Genomic DNA, 22,615 nt, shown 5'->3' on the forward strand with positions numbered 1-22,615 from the left:
AGCCCTGCTAACTTCTATAGGATACCAAAAGAACCATAATACACTCACTCAGAAGATTTGGAGGTGTAACAATTATAATTTAATTATTTTCTCCTTAATGAAAAAGACACGTATTAAGGAACTAATTAGTAGAGTCATTATAGTAGTCACCAATAGACACCAGGTCCTGGGACCAGATTCTGTGGCTAAATGGTTCATACCTACTGGCTTCTGGAAGACTGTCTTTGGACAGCCTTGTTTATTGGAGCAACCTTCTGCAGAAGTACCTGGAATTATACCTTTGCGTTTGGGGCCGCCACAATGGCACAACTTTGCCTGAAACCACCTGAAACTTCTCCCTCTTACCGTTCCTGTTTTCTCATCTCCCTAGAGGCTTTTTTTCCTGAAAGTTTTCTTTTTATTCCCCTTAGTTTTATTGAGATATAATTGACACATAACATTAAACTAGTTTAAGGTGCGCAGAATAATGATTTGATATATATATATAAATGTTGCAACATGATTGCCACAATAAATTTACTTAATACACATCACCTCACATAGTTATATTTTTTTTCTTTTGGTGAGAACTTTTAAGATCTACTCTCTTAATACCTTTTATGATCAAATATTATTAATTATGGTCAGCATACTATACATTATATCTTCAGAACTTATCTTATAATTGGAATTTTATACCTTTTGACCATCTTCACCCATTTCCTCCATCCCTGCCTCCAGCCACTTTTATTCAACATTGTACTGGGAGTCCTAGCCAGAGCACTTAAGCAGGAAAATAAATACAAGACAACCAAGTTGGAAATGAAGAAGTAAAACTGTCTTCATTTGAAGATGACATGAGAACATATATTGGAGAAGGAAATGCAACCCACTCCAGTATTCTTGCCTGGAGAATCCCATGGACAGAGGAGCCTGGTGGGCTATAGTCCATGGGGTCACAAAGAGTTAGATATGACTTAGCAACTAAACATAGGAAACTCCAAAAATTCCACTGAAAGAACTGCTAAAACTAATAAATGAATTTAAAGTTACAAGATACAAAAATCAATTAAATTTATAAGCAGTATCAATGAAATATTGGAAACAGAAATTAAGAAAACAACCTATTTTACAGTTGCATCAAAAAGAATAAAATACTTAGAAAAAAAACCTGACCAAGAAAGTGAAAAATCTGTACATGGAAAACTATAAGATATTAATGAAAGAAACTGAAAAATAATCTGTGCTTATAGATTGAAAGAATTAATATTAAAAGTCCATACTACCCTAAGCAATCTGCAAAATTAATGTAATCTTTATCAAAATTCTAATGGCAACTTTTCATATAAAAAGGACAAACAATCCTAAAATATGTATGGAACAACGAAAGGCCCCAAATAAGTAAGTAATCTTGAGAAAGAGGAAAAAAGTTGGAGGTTTCACACTTTCTGATTTCAAATGATATTTCAAAGATGTAGTAATTAAAATAGTATGATATTGGCAAAAATACATGTCCATAGATCAATGAAATAGAAAGCTCAAAAACAAACTCACACATATATGGTCATTTAGTTTTCTACAAAGGAAGCAGGAATATACTATGCAAAAAGGGCAGTCTCTTCAGTAAATGGGGCTGGAAAAACCGAATAGCCACATGCAAAACAATAAAACTGGGCCTCTGTTTTACATCATAAAAGTCAACTCAAAATGTGTTAAACACTTTAATGTAAAACTGGAAACCTAAAACAGGAAAGAAGTTCCTTAAAATTGATCTTGTTGATGATTTTTTTGGATTTAACACCAAAAGCAAGGACAACAAAAATAAAAAAATAAACACATGGGAACACTTTAAATTAAAAAGCTTCACCATAGCAAAAGAAACCACTTAAACAATGAAAAGGCAGCCTATGGAATGAGGGAAGTAATATTTGCAAATAACTTCCCTCATTCCATAGGCTGCCTTTTCATTGTTTAAGTGGTTTCTTTTGCTATGGTGAAGCTTTTTAAGATAAAGAGTAAATATTCAAAATAAAGAAATAACTTACACAAATCAATAGCAAAAAATGACCTGACTAAAAATAGAGAATTGGAAGATATTTTTCCAGAGAAAACATACAAATGGACAACAGGTACATGAAGAAATGTGCATCATCATTAATAACCAGGGAAATGCAAACCAAAGCCTGAATGAGATAACACTTACATCTACTAGAATGGCTATCTTCATAAAGATAAGAAATAATAACTATTGAGGAGGATATGGGAAAAGGAAACCCTTCTACATCATTAGTGGGAATATAAATTGGTGCAGCCACTAAAAGAAATAGTAAGGTGATTCCTCAGGGGCTTCCCTGGTGTTTTAGTGGTAAAAAAATCTGCCAGCCAATGCAGGAGAAGTGGGTTCAGTCTCTGGGTCAGAAAGATCTCCTGGAAAAGGAAGTGGCAAACCATTCCAGTATTTTTGCCTGGGAAATCCCAGGTACAGAGGAGCCTGGGGGGCTATAGTTCATGGGGTTGCAAAAGAAGACGGACAACACTTAGCGACTAAGCAACAACTCAGGCGATTCATCAAAAAATTAAAGATAGAACTACCCTATGATCCAGAGATTCTGCTGCTGCTGCTGCTGCTAAGTCGCTTTAGTGGTGTCCGACTCTGTGCGACCCCATGGACTGTAGCCTACCAGGCTCCTCCGTCCATGGGATTTTCCAGGCAAGAGTACTGGAGTGGGGTGCCATTCCCAGTGATTCTACTTGTTGGTATACCCAAAGGAAAAAAAAAATCATTATTTTAAAGAGGTATCTGTACTCATATTCATTTTAACACTATTCACAATAGCTAAGTCATAGACTCAACGTAATTATCCACTGACGAATGAATAAAGAAATTACAGGGGACAGGGAGGCCCCTCAGTGCAGAATAAAAGATGAGTGAGTAGTTACAAAAAGAAAGAAAATAAATTACAAATGTAGTGGAATATTATTCAGTCATTCATAAAGAAAGAAATCCCGACACTTGTAACAACATGGATGAAACTTGAGGGCATTATGCTAAGTGAAAAAATCAGACAGAGAAAGACAGCTGCTATATGACTTCATTTATATATGGAATCTAAAAAAACTGAGCTCATAGAAACGGACAGTTCTCCTTTAATTAAATACTTGCAAAGAATTCTCAAAACCTACTTTTAGGGAAGAAAGGATAAATGAATCATGAATTTCTGTCTTCAGAGATTTCAATCTTACATAATTATTAATAATAAGAATAGTTATTAGTATCTATCACTGTGTTTGATAATGATAGTTATCCTAGTTGCTTTATGTAGTTTCTATAATCCTCGTAAGAACAAGATTTTTAAAAAATGTAATGAAGATACTAATATAGAACATTAGAGATGCATTCAAACCCTGGTCTGAATGCACAATGTTTTGTCCACACCCCTTGTATTCTAACATGATGAATATTTTCCTAGTTCTTCTATGTCAAAATTTTTAACTTTAAACATGATTTTATCTTACCATTGGAAATTATTTTCAAAAAAGCTTTAATTATTTATTTTGGTGAAAAATTGAACTTATGTTTTGCTGTTGTGACTACATTTATTAATAGAACATAGGTCTTGATAGTGGTGCCTATGACCCTAACATCTTTTCTAAGATGAAGAATATTTTTTTTTCTTCAAACTTTCACAAAAAAGACAAAAGTTGTGAAACAATTAATAATAAATATTGTAAATTTTATCAAAATAAGAAGATCAGCAATGTGATGAAAAATCACTTAGTCTTTTAGTAAAAACTTGTTCTCCAAAAACGTTAGAATAATACACTAATTTATATCATCATCCACTTATATAGACAACTTATTCTGATAGCGTCTTTAATAAAAGTCAAACCTTAATACTTCTCAACTTTCTTCATATATCCCGCATTTCATTGTTGCTATTTTAATTTTCTAATTCTTATTTTAAAACTTATGGACAGGATAATCTTGAATCATTCTCATCCTTAACATTCTTTGAAGAAAAAACCTGGCACAATAAAATTATGACTAACTGCATATAACAAATAATTAGAAACTGTGCCCTTTCTACAAAGCCACATAAGACCAACATTAAAATAACAGCTATATTAAGGATAATTTGAATTTTAGAAAATTAATCTTTAAAATACTGCTCATCAGAAGTATTTTATATTAAGAGGCAGTGTTTTCTTAATGTATAAGCTGGAATTTTTAAACACACTGATAATTCTACACACATACCTATGCATTTCCATAAATAAATTTTACTCCCCAAATCCAAACTGTCATCATTTTTTCTCTGTTAGTGTTTGTAAGCTTGAAGTCACATCTTAAACATATCGGCCTGTAAATATATAATTAAATTTATATATATATATTAAATTTGTGTATAAAATAAAGATCTAGAAAAATCATTAATTGCTACTATTTAAAATTTTTCTTGTAAAAAAGATAATTCTCTCTTTTAGGAAATAATGAACGAACACCTGGAGAAATAATTCCAGGAGATTCTACCAGTATAAGTCACTGCTGACAACAAACGTTGCAGGATTCTCGATCATACTCTGTATCATAAATCTTCAAGGTGGCAAAAAAAAGCACCATAAAATGAAATTTTAACAAAATGGAGGTTAGAGTTTATGCATCAATTAAAAATAGCCTACACATATTCAATTTAGTACTTAAAATGCTCAAGCTACTTAATATCACCATAAAAATATTAAGTGGTTTAGCAAGTCTTGATACAATTTGTGTTTCATCTTAATAAAAAGGACCCCTAGGCTTTCTCTAATTGGAACCTAGAAATGATTGAGTTTCTTGCTGCAAAGGAATAAAAATCTTCCCTGCTGTTCAGGCAACCAAAGGAGATCATTTAAAAAGTGGTTCCAGTCTACAGTTACTCTGGGATAAGGCTGAGAAAGAGTAGGAGCCAGACACCAGAAGTCACAGGACAGAGACACAGCATCAGGCATGAGATAACACTGTGTAACTCCACACGTATAACTCCACAGCAAGAATATTAAGATCGTCAATCTGGAGAGTTGCCCCTCTCAAAGCAATTAACTTTCAATTAAAAGTTGAAAATTTTCATATGAGATAAAGTTAGATCTATGTTCTGTCTACCAAATCTATAAGGCTGAAAAGATGTTTGTTTTTCTTCTACCCCTAAAGATAGCTGTGTAGCTGTTTCTTCCTAGGGAAAGAAGAAAATCAGCAAGAAAATTAATTTGAAAAAAAAAAAAGGAACCAAATATGATTGTATATTTATTATCTTGTATTCTAAAGTCTTATTAACTTGTTTTTACCTCAATAGGCTTTAAAAAAACTTTTATTAATTCACTATTTTCTTTTGTAGATATCTAATAGGAGAATCTCTGATATCTTTAACAATTCCTTATTTATAAATTAGTGTTGGAAGAAATTGCCACAACTTTCTCAGACTACTGGTTTATTTAATATTTGACCTTGATATAAATATGATTACTAATATCCACCTAAACTCTTGAGGTAGTCATTCAGATATTTATTCTGTGAAGTTGTGCCACAGTAACAATCCCTCTAATTCTCCCAACAGTACGTGGACTCATTCACTCCCTAGATATTGATGAGAATACCTATTGCTGAGACTATTGATGAGTTTTGCCTTCAAAGCTCCCATTTTTCCCTTTACTCTAATGCTCGAGAAGAATAAAGAATAAGCAGTTCAGTTATAGAAATATCCGTCCCACAATACAGATCTTCTAAGGAAAGAATTTTAATATCCTTACAAGTTTGGATGGAGGGTGGAGTCTTCCATGGTAACTCAATGGTAAAGAGTCAAGTGCAGGAGACATGGGCTCAATTTCTGACCCAGGAAGATGCCATATGCCATGGAGCAGAGCAGCTAAGCACCCTGCACCATGGCTATTATGCTTGTTCTCTAGAGCCCAGGAGCCACAACTACTGAGCCATGTGCCATGACTTCTGAAGTCTGTGCACCCTAAACCTCATGTTCTGCAACAGGAGGAGTCCCACACATTGCAACTAAAAGGTGATTCTCTGCAATCACCACAACTAGAGAAAGCCCACACAGCAATGAAGACCCAGTACAATCAAACAAAAAATTTAAAAGTGGACAGTAGTAAAATATCTCCCAATTTTGGAATGGATATATGCTCCGGTATCTTCTTTTACCCAAATAGCTATATCACTCTTGAATTCTGCAGTGTTTTTTCCTCCATAAGCAGAATGCATGTTGGGTTCTAATTTTAAAATTAATCCTGTGAAAATTAACTTACTTTTTCTAGATGAAAGCAAAAAAAAAAAAGTCACTGTAATAGCATTCAAGTAAATTTCTTGTTCTAGTTCAAAGAAAAGAAAAGAAATTACATACTACAATTACATATATCTTACATTTCCTTTAATACAAGACAAAACATGAATGTATAGTTAATAACTTGGGACCTTATGCACTTTTATGGCACATGAAGATGACTGATGCTTTTATTTCAGTTTAGAAATTCCACAGGTGGCAGTAAATGTGATTGAAGCTTCAATAATCAGGATATATATTTTTTAAAGCCTAATTACCCTCTAATTCTTATTATATTTTTACCCTAAAGCAAAAGAAGGTAGTGAGAGTTATATAAACATCTTGATTCATTTTTTCTGCTTTAGATAAACTTTTTAATTAAGAAATTATACCACAGAGTCTGTTTTTAAAACCTTAACATTCATGCTATCAAATTTTTAGGGAACTGGAAAGAGAGAAATTAAATGCAAATTAATCAACAAGTGGGTTTGAAATTGGGTTCAAGTTTAGAATTTTAATTTTATTGGATTCCTATAGGGAATATTCTGAGAAAAATCTAGTCCAGATAATCTTTGTTGGGTACATGGAGATTACATTCATAAACCACAGTCAAACTCTGTCAACCAAGTGAAGAGCAAGACAAAAAGGAAATATGAAAACAGTTAGAAGTTGGGGTTCCTTCCTCCTTTTTTAAAATTTAAAATATAAAAAAAAAAAATTTAAAATATAAATACAAAAGAAGTTCAAGGAGTGGCCTTTCTTGAAGCTGTGAAACTTATTCAAAATATAGTTTTATAATGAGTCTCAGTTGGAGGCAAAGGACATGGTATATAAACTAAGAGACTGAAAAGGATTACTATGGAGTTATTTATTATGTTGATCATTTCAAATTTAAAGGTACATAAAGGGTTATTTTGTTACTGAGTATCAAACAAGGTGTTTCTGAACATAGTTTGTAAGTAACTTTTTATATTTATTCAAAGGCATTTTCTTAATTATTGTAAAAATATAGATCTAGGTCTTTGGAGAATACGTCAAGCTGTGATTTTTCCTCAGATTTGATTGTTGTGCAACTTAATCATAATGAAATTTGTTTTCCTTTTTTTTCTGATATTGATTTTACACTTTTCATGGGAGTAATTCTTAAAACATCAAATAACTTTTACTATTAGCCAAGTTAACTTTGAATGTTTTACTTGTCATAATTGAGGTTCATTTAAAAACATAATCAATGAAACACTTATGTGTATGTCTTTATAGATACGGTTTTGCTTAAGGCAAAACAAAACTTCAGACATGCTTATGGTAGAGTAATCTTCAGTGAGTCTCGAAGAGTTTAATTACCAGAAAATGTCTTACTCTTACACTTATATCTTAACACACGTAAGAAATCAATGAATATTTTTGTTGTTGTTAATTAACATATACCTACATATTCTTGACTAGTTACTTCATAAGTTTGCACAATTATTATCTAATAAGGATCCATAAACAAATCAGTGCAAGTTTTGAACCAGGAATATTGAGGGATATAAGGAAAATAAAATAATATCTGTTCTCTATGATATTATATTTTAGTAGTTTATACAAGATATATGTAATCAAGTATAATATTTGGGAAGGCTTAGTAAGTGGCATAAATGAGTTATAAAACATAATAAAAATTCATCATATCTGTATTAACAGCACTGTAATGCAACAGGCTTTATGAAAGATATAGCTCTTGATTCATGTCTTAAATTATAGTAAGATTCTTAAGTGTTAAAAATGGAAGATGCCAACTCAAGAGCAGTCAGAATCCTGGTTATGATACTTGCCTTCCAGGGGCCATATTGCTGAAGAGATGAATTTAAATATGGTGAATTCCAGGAAAGAGCATAGAGTTAATAGGTGATACTGTTATTGGCTAAGATATCATATTAAAAAAAGGACAAAATTAAAAATGCTTGATGTAATGACTGACTTGGAAGTAATAAAATCAAAAGCCAAGATGTAAATTCATATTAAGCAATAGGATCAAATATGCTAAGAAGCTTAGTCCAAGACAAAGTTAATAGGATATAAAGCTAAACATGAAAAGTATTATTTTAGTATTAGACCAGAAGACTGATGGTGCCACTAATATGAGAGACAAAATGAAATGTGGTAGAGAAAATTCTGATCATAAAGAAGAGGATGAAAAAAAGCAAAGAAACAGAAAAGTTTGGAATAGACATGTGCAGGTTAAAAACACAATACATTTAGAATGGTACATTAGTTAGCCTGGCACTCAACCCTGGCTTTGGGTATCACATGAAAAAATCCAGATATTCATGAAAAATAAAAATACTCTGATAAAGCTTTTAAGAAGTAAATATTTCTGATAAGAGATATCTATGTTATCAAATAACATATCTGATCAAATTATTAATTTATTTAAATATACCAGTGTGAAATATCTGAAAAAGAAAAATTCAATGAAGAGACAGTATACAGAGTTCTGAAGATAGAAAACAAAGTTTTACATAATTTTGGAATGATAATAAAGGAAAACACACAATAATAGGAAAAAATAGGAGAGCTCTTGGGACAATAAACATAACTTTTTGGAACCAGAAAATATATGGTGTAAACGAAAAGACATTTGAGGATTCAGTGAACTAAAATGGACTGGAAAGGGTGAATTTAATTCAGATGACCATTATATCTACTACTGTGGATAAGAATCCTTTAAAAGAAATGGAGTAGTCCTCAAGGTCAACAGAAGAGTCCAAAATGCAGTACTTGGGTGCAATCTCATAAGTGACAGAATGAGCTCTGTTCATTTCCAGGGCAAACCATGAAATATAAGAGTAATCCAAATCTATGCCCCAACCACTAATGCTAAAGAAGCTGAAGTTGAACAGTTCTATGCAGACTTACAAGACCTTCTAGAACTAGCACCCAAAAAATGTCCTTTCATCATAGGGGACTGGAAAGCAAAAGTAGAAAGTCAAGAGACGCCTGGAATAACAGGCAAGTTTGGCCTAGGAGTACAAAATGAAGCAGGGCAAAGGCTAACAGAATTTTGCCAAGAGAACACACTTGTCATAGCAAACACCCTCTTCCAAAAACACAAGAGATGACTTTACACATGGATATCACCAGATGATCAATACTGGATTCCGATTGATTATATTCTTTGCAGCTGAGGATGAAGAAGCTCTATACAGTCAGAAAAAATAAGACCAGGTGCTGACTGTGGTTCAGATCATTAATGCTTTATTGCAAAATCAGACTTAAATTGAAGAAAGTAGGGAAAACCACTAGACCATTTAGGTATGACCTAAATCAAATCCCTTAGGGCTATACAGTGGAAGTGAGAAATAGATTCAAAGGATTAGATTTGATAGATAGAGTGCCTGAAGAACTACAGACAGAAGTTCGTGACATTATATAGGAGGCAGTGATCAAAAGCATCCCCAAGAAAAAGAAATGCAAAAAGGCAAAATGGTTGTCTGAGGAGGCCTTACAAATAGCTGACAAGAGAAGAGAAGCTAACAACAAATGAGAAAAGGAAAGATATATCCATCTGAATGCAGAGTCCCAAAGAATAGCAAAGAGAGATAAGAAAGCCTTCCTCAATGATCAATGCAAAGAAGTAGAGGAAAATAATAGAATAAGAAAGACTAGAGATCTCTTCAAGAAAATTAGACATACCAAGGGAGCATTTCATGCAAAGACGGGCACAATAAAGGTCAGAAACAGAACGGATCTAACAGAAGCAGAAGATATTAAGAAAAAGTGGCAAGAATATGCAGAACTATATAAAAAAGGTCTTAATGACCCAGATAACCACGATGATGTGATCACTCACCTAGAGCCAGACATCGTGGAGTCTGATGTTAAGTGGGCTTTAGGGAGCATCACTACAAACAAAGCTAGTGGAGGTGATGGAATTTCAGCTAAGCTATTCCAAGTCCTAAAAGATAATGCTGTTAAAGTGCTGCACTCAATATGTCAGCAAATTTGGAAAACTCAGCAGTGGCCACAGGACTGGAAAAGGTCAGTTTTCATTCCAATCCCAAAGAAAGACAATGCCAAAGAATGCTCAAACTACTGAACAATTGCACTCATCTCACATGTCAGCAAAGTAGTACTCAAAATTCTCCAAGCCAGGATTCAACAGGATGTGAACCATGATCTTCCAGATGTTCAAGCTGGATTTAGAAAAGGGAGAGGAACCAGAGATCAAATTGCCGACATCCAATCATCAAAAAAGCAAGAGAGTTTCAGAAACATCTACTTCTGCTTTATTGACTACACCAAAGCCTTTGACTGTGTGGATCACAACAAACTGTGGAAAATTCCTAAGGGGATGGGAATACCAGACCACCTGACCTACCTCCTGAGAAAGCTGTATGCAGGTCAAGAAACAGCAGTTAGAACCAGACATGAAACAATGGACTGATTCCAAATAGGGAAAGGAGTATGTCAAGGTTGTATATAGTCACTCTACTTATTTAACTTATATGCAGAGTACATCATGAGAAACACTGGGCTGGATGAAGCACAAGCCAGAGTCAAGATTGCCTGGAGAAACAGCAAAAACCTTAGATACACAGATGATACCACCCTTATCCCAGAAAGCAAAGAGGAACTGAAGAGCTTCCTGATGAAAGTGAAAGAGGAGAGTGAAAAAGCTGACTTAAAACTTAACATTCAAAAAACTAAGATCATGGCATCCAGCCCCATCACTTCATGGCAAATAGATGGGGAAACAATGAAAACAGTGACAGATTTTATTTTGGGGGGCTCCAAAATCACTGCAGCTGGTGACTGCAGCCATGAAATTAAAAGAAGCTTGCTTCTTAGAAAAAAAGCTATGACCAACCTAGACAGCATATTAAAAAGCACAGACTTTGCTGACAAAGGTCCACCTAGTCAAAGCTATGGTTTTTCCAGTAATCATATATGGATGTGAGAGTTGGACCATAAAGAAAGCTGAATGCTGAAGAATTGATGCTTTTAAACTGTGGTGTTGGTGAAGACTCTTGAGAGTCCCTTGGACTGCAAGGAGATATAACCAGTCAATCCTAAAGGAAATCAGTCCTGAATATTCATTGGAAGGACTGATGCTGAAGTTGAAGCTCCGATACTTTGGCCACATGATGCAAAGAACTGGCTCACTGGAAAAACCCTGATGCTGGGAAAGATTGAAGGCAGAAGTGGATGACAGAGGCTGAGATGGTTGGATGGTATCATCGACTTCATGGACATGAGTTTGAACAAGCTCTGGGAGTTGGTGGTGGACAGGGAGGCCTGGTGTGCTGTTCATGGGTCTCAAAGAGACACAACTCAGCAACTAAACAACTGAATGAAAAGAGAGGAGAAACTCTCTTCATGGAGTCTAATCTGTATCATAAGAACAATCCTAGTCCTAAATAGGAAAAAATAAAAAATGCAAGACCACCCAACTAACCAAATAAATGACAGACTAGCAAAACAAACCAGATTGGAAACAAACACGTACAGCAGAAAGGAAAAGTTGATGATTTCATTTGTTATTTTGTTGTTTAGTCGTAAGTCAAGTCTGACTCTTTGTGAACACATGGACTGTATCCTGCCAGGCTCCTTTGTTCATGGAATTTTCCACGCATGAATCCTAGAGTGGGTTGCCATTTCCTTTTACTGGCTCAAGGATTGAACCTGCATCTCTTATGTCTCCGGGCTTTGGCAAGAGGATTCTTTATTACTAGCGCCATATGAGAAAAGCTAAATTCAGTGCTAGAAGAAAGTTAAGAAATGCATATCCATCCAGCAATAAGGGAATGAGAAATTAGAAATTTGAGCATAGAGCAGGACTGGAGTTTTTTATAGAGAGATTGGAGCCAAGCAAGTGTCCAAGCTGAGGAAATAAAACAAAAGAGCAGATTTACCAGATACATTAGAATACTTTTATTTAGGAAAAGAGAAAAGAGATAATGAAATCTAGTATGTCTTAGAGAAGTCAAAAGAAACTGATGTCATAGGAACAAGAAAGAATCTCTTTAAATATTCATTGGCCTACATACTTAATTAATAACACATCCAGTACCTTGACCTCTCAGTTCCCCAAGCTTCTCATTTCCAATAATCTTTTTGTTAGCACTACTCAACCATAATCCCACACTAAACTTTGTCATTATCATTCCTTCACTTCTTTATATACTTCAGTTTTTTTCAATCTCAACCTCTCATCTTTTCAGCTCACTATTCAGCTCATCATCAAAACCTCCAATCCTAATTACTGAGCCCACCATTTACCTTTATTTTCCGATCCCTTCCTAATTTCACCTCTGTCTTTCATTAATATTACTATGCTATTAATACTTTTTTTCCTTTCCCATCCATTGTAGTTAACTGGTTAATTATCAGCCCTAATGAACCCAACTTTTCTATCTTCTCTGTCAGAACATCTAACTAATTGAAAAAAACAAAAATGAATGAGGTGAATGACTTGTTTTAAAAATACTGTTCTTGAAATTATCATGGAAGAATGCACATGGAGAGCAATGGAAGGCAATTTTAAAGCAAAAATAAATTTCATTACTGGGTCTTTGAGAATTTACTGACAAAAAAAAGTTTTATTTTTCTGATATGTAGAAATATGCCTCAAGAATTATCATAAAAGTTTAAAATATATGATTATATCTACATATTTCTGCCTTTTCTAACTAACATAATATTTTAAATATTTATTTTTGCAAAATCTATAGTTTGATACAACTGTTAAGCTGGCTCTGACCTAACATTTCAAATATTTAGGGCTGGAATAGTACAGTAAGTGAAGAGGAAAAAAAAAAAAATGAAAAAAAAATGACTTGAAATTACACAGTTAAAGAAAATTCTTTAACTGCTGCTCTTTAAAATATGTAAATTTCCATTGTACTTCTAGCTTGTTGAAGTTATTTGCATCTCATTTAATAAATATGTCCTTGTGTATTTGTGTGTGTGTGTGAGAGAGAGGAAGAAAGAGTAAAAGGGTTCTGCAGCTTTCTTCTTCATTGGTCTCTACTTTCTTTTGATTTTAGACATTTCTGGGTGTGTTCTTCAATCTCTTGCTATATCCTTGCTATAACCCTTAATTCTTGCTCAGAATAAACATGATATTTCCCATAGTTGAAAAATTCTTTTCTGTGAAAAGCGATTTTTTTCCTTCTATTTGCAGTTTGAGAATCCCAGTGATTACTGTTGAAAGGCTTAACAATGAAGTCCCCTCTCAAATACCATCATTGATACTTCTGCCTGATAGGGTCAAAGGTGTTTAATGCAGTGATGAATGAAGTGGGTTTGAAGCAGAAAATCCAGCCTGCTTGTTTCATTAAACTGCAAGTTGAAAGTCTGATTCTGAATGTATCTACTCATGTAAATTCTGGAAATCAATGATTGTACTAGTATAGTGTCAAGTAGGAGAAGTTTCATTACATTAAAGATTCAATGTAGATGGGACAATATCATCAATGTTAACTTCATCATTAGACTTAAAATCTCAAGAGAAAATAAGAAACAGATTTCTTCCGTCCTGATTAATCTGAGTATATGCTACTTAATTCTGACTTTTTAAAGTACTTCTTGCCTACAAGTTTAGAGGCTTGCAGTAGAAATAGAAAAGAACCTATATGCAAGAGGTAAGTGCTCTTTAGACAACTTGAAAATAATGGCATTTTTTAGAGTGTCTGTGAAATCCTGGACCACTTTTTACTGATAAGGTAGTGTTCACTGATAATTATTGTAACACTTTTGAGAAACAGAGACTTCACAATATAAACTGTATAATTCCAGACAATTTTTGGCATAACAAATAAAAGATTATCCCCAGAAAAGATAAGATTGCTGTGATCTTGAAGGAGTGACAGATTTTAGCACTGAAAGAAAAATATTCAAGATCGTGACAAATGCTTAAGCTAATCTCTCAAGGACTTTGTGTTAAAGCAAAACAATTACCAATCCCTTATCTACACTTAACATTTTTTCTCCTGCTTTGGCAAACACAGAATATTAATTCCTGGTTAAAAGATCAAGAAATCTTGAGTAAACATTCATTCCCTCATCCAAACAATAATAAGCCCCTCTGTGTATGTATATTAAGCTTAAAATCACTATGATATTTAAAAAAAAATACTTTCTTAAGAAAATATTAATTTCAATGTCTTTGAAACTTAGTAACTCCTAGAAACTTCCTTTGACTAAGACAGACTTTGGAACATTTTCATGCTGTTTAAATCAAGAACTTATGAGTCTGAGTTTCTCAGAATCTGTTGCTTTCTCAACCTGTGTACATTATGAAATCTATTTGACACCATATGAAATGTATCTATAAGTATTCTACTCAGTCAGATGTGTGAAAATCATTCAGATTAAAGGGCATGTTGCAATAAGAGGGTCCTATTTTCCATATAGGAGTTACTTTACAATCCATTACTTTCACTACTATAAAATTGTGCTAATTAACCTTATAAGATCTAATACTTATGTTAAACACTGTGTCACCATTACAGAACTGTTTCTGCTCCATGACTTATTTCTTTGCTAATATTAAAACCAATGGTCTTAGAAAAGTAAAAGTGCACATCATTTATCTGGTAACTGGGGAATTAAATCCTCCATGTAAGTAAATGCTGCAGATAATTGAAATTTAAGATTAAAACATTTGCAAGTATATTTTAATCATTTGAATGAAATCCTTCTCAAAGTATGAAATTTTTCTGCATTATTAATCACAACATACTTAGTGCCATTCAGCTGTTCTTTCAGAGCTAAGATCTCTTCAGTTGGAACACACATTTTTGTGTACTGATAGTTTTAGAGGAGCTTAAGTGATCAGGATTTAGCATGTTCTTTTCCTGAATGTCCCCAAGACCCAGTCTCACCACAGTTGGGTTTAACATAACATTTTTCAAATCCTATAGGAAAAAACATATTTTACAACTTTACATGATGCATAAGCATACATACAAGAAATAAAAGCTTGTTCTTTTCCTATTCTATTTCATTCATATTTTTCTGTAATAGCTTATGGAAAAATCCAAACAAACTTTTTGGCCAGCCCAATATTATTTTTTCCATTTTATTTTTGGCTTTTAAGAAGGATTTTTAAGCTTTCCTGGTGGCACCAGTGGTAAAGAATCCACCTGCTGGTGCAGGAAACACATGAGACATGAGTTCATTCCCTGGGTCGAGAAGATCCCCTGGAATAGGAAATGGCAACACACTCCAGTATTTTTGCCTGGAAAGTTCCATGGACAAAGGAGTCCAGCAGGCTACAATCCATGGGATTACAAAGAGTCAGACATAATGCAATCCAATTTTTAAATCTGGAGTATATTTAATTCACAATATTCTGTTAGTTTCAAGTGTACCCCTGTCAGAATTTACAAGTGGGAGGTGGCGGTTAAAATTAATCTGATGACTCATTAATATGTTACTATTTGAAACTTCGAATTTGCGACCTACTGTGAGAGTTTCTGTGGCTTCTAGGTCTTTTTGTGCCTATGTGCAGTATGCAATATACTCAGTTGCTCAGTCATGTCTCTTTGCAACCCCATGGACTGTAGCCCACCAGGCTCTTCTGTCCCTGCATCCCCCATTTCTTGCATCTGCTGCATCAGCTGGTGGATTTTTTACCACTAGAGGCACCTGGGAAAGCCCTTTTGTCCATAAACTGGAAAACTATTATATTTTTAATCTGGTTTCTTTATGGTCACCTCACTATGTTCATCTGTGTACCTGTAATTTTGAGTGGTGGTGCTGAAGTCCATCACAGCTCACCGTTTTAGAAAAATCTGCTGATCACAAGTCACAAGAGTCTGTCCTTTTCTCCTGTCTTTTTTATTTTGTCTCTCTCTTTCCTTCTCCTTCCCTTAAAATTTCCCAGAGATTTCTGGTACTTTGTATTTGAAAGAGTTGAGCTTTTAAGCTATCAAAAATCACTGACAGATTCTCCTCATTCTAATTGGAGACATTTGTATATGCTCATGTTTTCTACAGTTTGGGAACTTGTTGTTTAAATTTTTTTCAGACTTTGAAGTTGAGAGGTTCCTGAATGATTGAAGTTATATCTAGAAAAGTGAGTCACTATACACCATACTTTGTTAAAACACATATAATGCAAGAACATTTCTTTAGGTCGTTCAAACAAATGGCTTTCCACTGTATAAAATTTTTCTCAGTTGCACCATTAATTGATATAATACTAAATATATGCAGTGATTCTGAGTTAATTCACATTTTGTTCTCTACATTTATTTGCAAAAATTATAGTCAAGAGATTTACCACAAGCACAAAGTAATGCACTTCAGAGTAAGCTGACTGGTGATCACCAGAAGGATATTATTAATAACTCTAACTTTATGACACAAATACTATTATGGGGAAAAATGCAAAAAGAAAAAGCAATTCTTATCAAATGGGACTTGTTGAGCAATGGGTTAACATGCTTTTTAATCAAGGATAAGTATAATTTTTCAACTTTTAAACATAAAGAGTGATTTTTGTTTCTACACTTTTTCTACAATTACCATTTTGATGACTGTTTTATATAAACATAAATGTAGTGTTTACAAAGCTTTAAATAAAGGGTAAAATGCTTAGATGCAATCTCATAATTAATATATCAAAAAAATAGATTTTAAAGTCCATGAGCTCAAAAATTTAATCAAGTAAATGACATCACTCCACAATGGATTCTTAAAAGTATTGAGGACGTTTTAGTGTTGGCATTTCCCACTGAACATTTACATAATCCCTCAAAATAATTGGGCTTTTGTTGCAAGAAAATCGCTTACCTGGAAATGTTCAAAAGTACATTTCTTCTATGGATCTATAATCATGATTTTGCAAGCTCTTGTGCGACTTTCATGAGACATAGGCGCATTTAATTGAAAATGATTGAGTGCCCAGCACACCACAGATGCCCAGCCTAAATAACAGCAGTGGAGATTACCAGGAGTCAGCTTCTTGTTTCAAAAACAAAACCAAATATATTCGGTCTCATTTCCAAGATAACAACTTGTGTGTTTCCAGAGCGTCAATGTGTGATTAAATTTTGAAGCCATGAGATGGAAGCAAAAGACCATATGGGCCTCAGAAAAGTAACTCATATGAAAAGGACAGCACATGGATATATATATATATATTTAAATTATGAGCCCTTAGAACTACTTTCCCAGTATTTTCCCTTTAAAACACTTTAGAAAAAAACTGATTATACTGCCTTTAATTTTTAATTAATTGCTTGAGACAAGTTTATATCTCTCTAGATATCAGGACACAAAGTGGGAAAAAAAAAACAACTTAAATGCTCTGTAACATTTATCACTGAAGGGCTGACTTTGTGAGAGTTTGTAGATGAGACCCTCATTATGTTTATTCCATCAATTATTTTGGTGACTATTAAGCATTGCTTTTAGCAAGAAAGACACACTTTGGGGGAGTGTTCTCTTTGAGCTTCCTGCTTATTATAGTCAACCCCTGAGGCTGTGCATTGTAGTCCAATACATTGGTATTATGTTTGCATTGGTATTATTTTATAGTTACAGTGTGCAGTCCTAATCATTCTCAAATATATAAAATTATAAGCATAATATAATTAGCTTTTTTAAAACAAAAATATTTAATAATGGAATAATTATTATGTACATAATCATAAAACCTAGGCAGAACTATTTGATATATGTAGAAATTCTTTATATAATATTTGGGTATGTCAATGCAGGTTTCATTCATAACTGATAACTTTCTATAAATAACTAAAACATAGGCATTCCTAAAGTTTATAAGAACTTTTTCGTTCTTGTCAACTTCATTGGGTTATCCTGAAAAGCCAACCTGACAGAAGTGAAAATACTGTGAAAATAAGAAAATATAACCATCAGTGTTGTTAAAATTTTTTAAAAGTGTTTTTGTAATCCCAGTTCTACCATTTATTTACCATGTGACTAGAGAAGGTCATATAACCTCCACAAGGCTCACTGTCTTTATCTATAAAATGCAAACAATCTAAGGGTCTTTGTAAACCTTTTACAACAGGATAATTTTGTGATTAAAATAAGACTGGCATAAAGGAACTGGGAAACCTATACTAGAACAAGGCTTTATACATTGCAAACCCTGGATTTTCAACCACTCATGAACCATGTTATTCACTTAGTCTTGGTTTCTTAAAACCTTCCAGATCTCTTCTTTAGCTTTCTGTCAAACTAGCTAACTGGTTAATCTCTTTCATCCCAGCTGAACTTTTTCATAGCATAGACTTTTCCACTTTGGGAAACCAGAACTTATTCTCTACCTGTTCTAGTACTTTCAAATTTTTCTAAGGTTTTTTTCTACCATAACAGTATGGAGGGGCTATTCCTGTGTCCCAGGACTTTCTCATTTCTAGCCACATTTTACTCCTTAACAAGTATTCATGCCTCTATCTTTCTTCTCTATTGCTCATTATTATTATTATTATTATTAAACCTCAACAAAATTGCAGTGCTGCCTGCCAGTTTTGTCATGACTTTAGTTTGGATTCCTTTGCTGTTCAAACATGCGTTGAAAAATCACAGATCATCATCCTAGAACGTGTTTATTCTGCTTATTACCTTGAATTTCAGAACCATGGAAGAAGTGTGAGATAATAACTCAGATCCCAGGGTTATCATAGTAGCCCAGTATCAGTGTATGTATTAAATACCTAATTAAGACTTCTAAGTTTAAAAGTTGGTGAGGTACACTATGTATTTTTTGACAAAATAATAACTTATCATCCTCATGGCTATTACTTATTATGAAATTACTTGGAGGCAGAAAGTGTTTTAAATATGAAAATATATGTGCAATTTGTTTATAAGGTTTTATTTTCTAATTTTAGAGAATAAAAAATACTTGGTATATTTACATTGGTAAACTATGGGCTTTGGGGTAAAAATGATAGGTTCATATAGATTCACTGTAATAAATGTACCACTGCCATGAGGGATGTCAGTAGTAGGACAGGTTGTACATGAGTGGGGAATAAGGGCACATGGGAAATCTGCACTTTTCACTCAGTTTCACTGTGAACCTAAAAAGTAAAGTTTATTAACTAAAAAAAAATTGATTTGATTATATGACTTTTTCAAGACCACTCAAGCCACAGATATCTACAGATTTATAATTCAAAGTTATTTCTATTTCTCTTTCTACCACTCACACAGCTTTCTCTGCCCCAGAGCATGATAGCTTAGGCATTATATCGGAACATAAACATAGACCTAGATGATTATTTAGTAGGCTTTCTATAGAACAGATGGAAGGAGAGAGACAATTATTGTGTAATTAACATCTATTAGGCATTAGGTCAAATCATATGAAATTGTTATAACTATAGATCATATTATTCTTTTTCTCAAAATTTGGGAAAGAAAAATCAAAATGGAGCCTGTATTGCTAATAGAGCTCCCTAAAGTGGAGCCAGGAGGCTATTAAGAAGTGTGACTTTTACTTATCTCAGCCTGAATGGGATCTAAACTTTTGATCTGTTATTGTCCTACTTAATGTATCCAGATCATCCGCTAGAAACTCAAGATAATTATTGGATCCATATCCTAAAATAACTTGTGGCAGCCTATCTATTTATTCGACTATCCTAAAATAACACGTGTTTCCTTAAGGACAAATATTTCCTGATTCACATCAGAATCAATTACAATTCTCACCAGGCAACTTTTTACACCCTCGTGGCTTTTTGGCTTTAGAAGCCCCTGATTCTTTCTTTTCACCTGAACACTCTTTTGGTTTAACCAGAATCTCTGTCTACTGAATTGCAATTCCTAAGATCCCAAATAAACTATTTTATTATTTGCAGCCTTCTGCACTGGTTTTCAGTTGATAAATTCAAATTTTGTTCTGTTTTGAGGTAGAACATTTCACTTTGCATAAATTGCTTTCTTTAACTCCTGGTTGTTTTCCTCATTTCTTTTGGCTGTGATTGGATTATGTGACAGGAAATAATCTGTGATTTGTAAAAAGGTGCATATTAGACTGAAGAAAAAAAAAACAGATGATATAAAACTGTTTTGCCTTACTGTACATCCTATTTTTAAATCTCTATTATACTAACAGGACAATGCACTAGTATGTTCTTAACAGATTCCTTCTTAAATTCTAGATTATTTTGAAAATGGATATGTTCCTCTTTCTCTAAAACACCTCACTATAACATGTGAACTGTCTTCTTAAAGACTAAAATCTTTCCTTTTGTACAGAACAGAAATGTTATATGCAGTGCAATTACATATACTACAGTCATACCAAAAACATAAAAAAATTGTGGTTACCAGAGGTAAAACAATAAATACAACATAAACATAATGCTGGATATATGGAATAATTTATCAATAGTTATAATTATTTTCTTTTATAGAATAAATACCAAATATACATTTATTTGGCTTACCTATTAGAGTGTTTTAAACATTTGATTAAAATAAATGATGATTCTTTAGCTCTAGCATGTAGAGGGCAACCCCACACCATTTAAAGTCATAATTTTAATGTAATATAACAGCTTTTTTTCCACCTGTACTTCTATAAATGGAGAACAGTGCTGCCTGAAAGCTGTCTGGGAATTCAGCCAAAGAAAGAAGAGGTTGCAAAAACTCTAGGGACTTGAAAGAAAAGTAGCTGGCATTAGCTTGGTCCTCACTTTAAACTAAAATTAAAATAAAAGACAGACATGTACATAATCTCTCTTTTAAAGAAAGAATAGAATGCCTCTATAGTAATGTCAAGTGGAACAATTTGATCCTGGCCCAAGTTATGCAGCTGTTCCACAGGAAAGTAGCAAAAGGCTTCAGTCCAAAGCAGGCAAATAAGGCATGATTGTTCATAAACAGTCACTGGGGCCCTCACATTTAGAACAAAGAAAACAGTATTAGCATACAGGAGGCCAGGTTAGGAACATGAGTCTCAGTATGAGATGAATCACACCATCGTTTTGTGACTTACACAAAAAGCAGTGGTGTGTTTTCTGTCTATTAACTTGCCTAATAACCATTAATTGATTCATTCTTTAGTAAATCATATATTGGTCAAATATTTTTAAGAAACAATAAAGATTTGTTCATGGGTTAAAGAAATTATTGAAGTCAGCAACAAAATGTGAAGAAATCTTAGATTTATTATCCATTCCTGATTCTCACCTGCTTATTAAAGGGGGATCAGATAAATGATAATAATAACAGAAATTAGGTACTTCAGGAGTCAATTAGAAGCTTAGAAGCTAAGGCACAGTGTTGCTTCTCAGTGAATCCAAAATAACAGAATGAGGAATCAGGTGTAATGGAGAACTTTGACTGTGATTAACAGAATAAAATAGGAAATTCGAACCTGACCCTTGGGTAAATGTGATATTACAACTTTATTTTTACTCATACTCTTTACAGGCCCTTTCGATCCTATCTTAAAATATGAACAGCCTCTCTACTATTTTTTTATTTTAAAACTTCTGTTTGACACGACGTTCTTTTCTCAGCCCTTTTCAATTTTTCATGATTCATTTTCTGAAATGGGTGGTCTTCTCATTTTCTTTGCCTTCCCATCACCTAACTCCCTGATTGTTGTTGTTATTGTTTTGTCACTAAGTTGTATCTGTCGCTATGTGACCCCATGGACTGCAACACACCAGGCTCCTCTGTTCTCCACTATCTTCCGCAGTTTGCTCAAATTCATTTCAACTGAGTTGGTAATGCTATCAAACCATCTAATTCTCTGCTGCCCCCTCCTCTTTTTGCCTTCAGTCTTTCCCAGCATCAGAATCTTTTCCCATGAATCAGCTCTTTGAGTCAAGTGGCTACAGTTTTGGAGCTTCAGCTTCAGCAACAATCCTTCCAATGAATATTCAGGGTTGATTTCCTTTAGGACTGACTGGTTTGATCTCCTTGCAGTCCTAGAGACTCTCAAGAGTCTTCTCCAGCACCACAATTCTAAAGCATCAGTTCTTCTTTGGCACTTAGCCTTCTTTATGGTTCAATTCTTAAATCCATATGTAACTACTAGAAAAACCATAGCTTTGATTATGATAACTCCCTGATTAATCCATTTCATTTTGCTTTCTGTTCTATTTGCTCTAGTGAGACTTGTTTTCTTCATGATCAGAAAAAGTATTCTCTTGCTTTTTTGATCCTATCTGCCTCATCTGGCATTGTTGGAGATGGAATGTAAACTAGAGAGGCTAGCAATGAGACTGTCTTTAAATATGCTAATGTATTCATTTGTTGGAAATGATAATTACTTTGAAGATGCAGAAGGGTGGGTTTTAACATAATTAAGACACAAGTGAAGTAGTGGTCTAAAGGCAAAAAAG

The 22,615-nt window shown here is 33.7% G+C and overlaps 1 protein-coding gene across 7 annotated transcripts in view; it reads right to left on the reverse strand.

Moving 5' to 3' along the window:
* CADM2 (cell adhesion molecule 2) overlaps positions 1-22,615 on the reverse strand; it is a 1,189,836-nt gene that overhangs the window by 98,073 nt on the left and 1,069,148 nt on the right. The window lies entirely within an intron of this gene.

This window comes from Giraffa tippelskirchi, chromosome 2 (genome assembly GCF_054371585.1).
Source record: "Giraffa tippelskirchi isolate mGirTip1 chromosome 2, T2T-mGirTip1v1.2.pri, whole genome shotgun sequence".
Lineage (NCBI taxonomy): Eukaryota > Metazoa > Chordata > Mammalia > Artiodactyla > Giraffidae > Giraffa > Giraffa tippelskirchi.